Source organism: Triticum dicoccoides, chromosome 2A (assembly GCF_002162155.2).
Source record: "Triticum dicoccoides isolate Atlit2015 ecotype Zavitan chromosome 2A, WEW_v2.0, whole genome shotgun sequence".
In the NCBI taxonomy this organism is placed as follows: Eukaryota; Viridiplantae; Streptophyta; class Magnoliopsida; order Poales; family Poaceae; genus Triticum; species Triticum dicoccoides.
In genome coordinates, this window is record NC_041382.1 from 767,387,318 (window position 1) to 767,388,393 (window position 1,076).

Here is a 1,076-nt window from a genome sequence, read left to right on the forward strand (position 1 = left end):
CACCTGGAGGTGGGAAACGGACGCGTCGGGTCTACACGCAGGGGATCTTGTTGTGGGTCTGGCCCGGATGTTGCTCCAAAGTGTACCTATGGGCTGACCTAACACAACCGGGTGGGGAGGTCCGCTGGTCAAAGCCCGTCCATGCAAAGTCAAAGGGCTAGATCCTGTGGTCAAACGCTACAGGGTTAGGCGGGACGGAGGCCCTGGGGGGGTAACAATGCCACCGGAGCGTCGCACTGGGCCCTCATACATGCGGGGTGGTGTGATGGCATGTCCGAAGAGGCGGCACGCGTCTCCGGGGCGTGCCCCCCCTCACGGACGGCGATGACACGGTAGTAGACGTTCTGCGGTAACGATGCGGTGTGAATATTATTAAATACTCGGAGCGCGATAAAATCATGAGTTTTTTTGCACGACGTGGGCACATGTGCTATAGGAACGATGGTATTTTTTCATAATTTTTTGTGATGGAGAAGTATCCGAAAAATTCCCTCTACGCGGATTGCCTTTCGCGCGTCTACGGCTATGGCCGGCGGCCTCTGGGGGCTAGCATGCCGCCAAATCTTGCGTAGGCGGCCTCTCACAAGTCTAGAAGTGTTGTGGCAGTTGCAAACGCCCGGCACGCGTGTCCGGGGTGTGCCCCCCCTCACGGACGGCGCTGCCGCCGACACCTGGAGGGGGGAAACGGACGCGTCGGGTCTACACGGATGGGATCTTGCTGTGGGTCTGGCCCGGTTGTTGCTCCAAAGTGTTCCTATGGGCTGACCTAACGCAACCGAGCGGGGAGGTCCCTTGGTCAAAGCCCGTCCGTGCAAAGTCAAAGGGCTAGATCCCGTGGTCAACCGCTATAGGGTTAGGCGGGATGGGGGCCCTGGAAGGGTAGCAATGCCACCGGAGCGTCGCACCGGGCCCTCATACATGCGGGGTGGTGTGATGGCATGTCCGAAGAGGCGACACGCGTCTCCGGGGCGTGCCCCCCCCCCTCACGGACGGCGATGACACGGTGGTAGACGTTCTGCGGTAACGATGCGGCGTGAATATTATTAAATACTCGCAGCGCGATAAAATCATGAGTT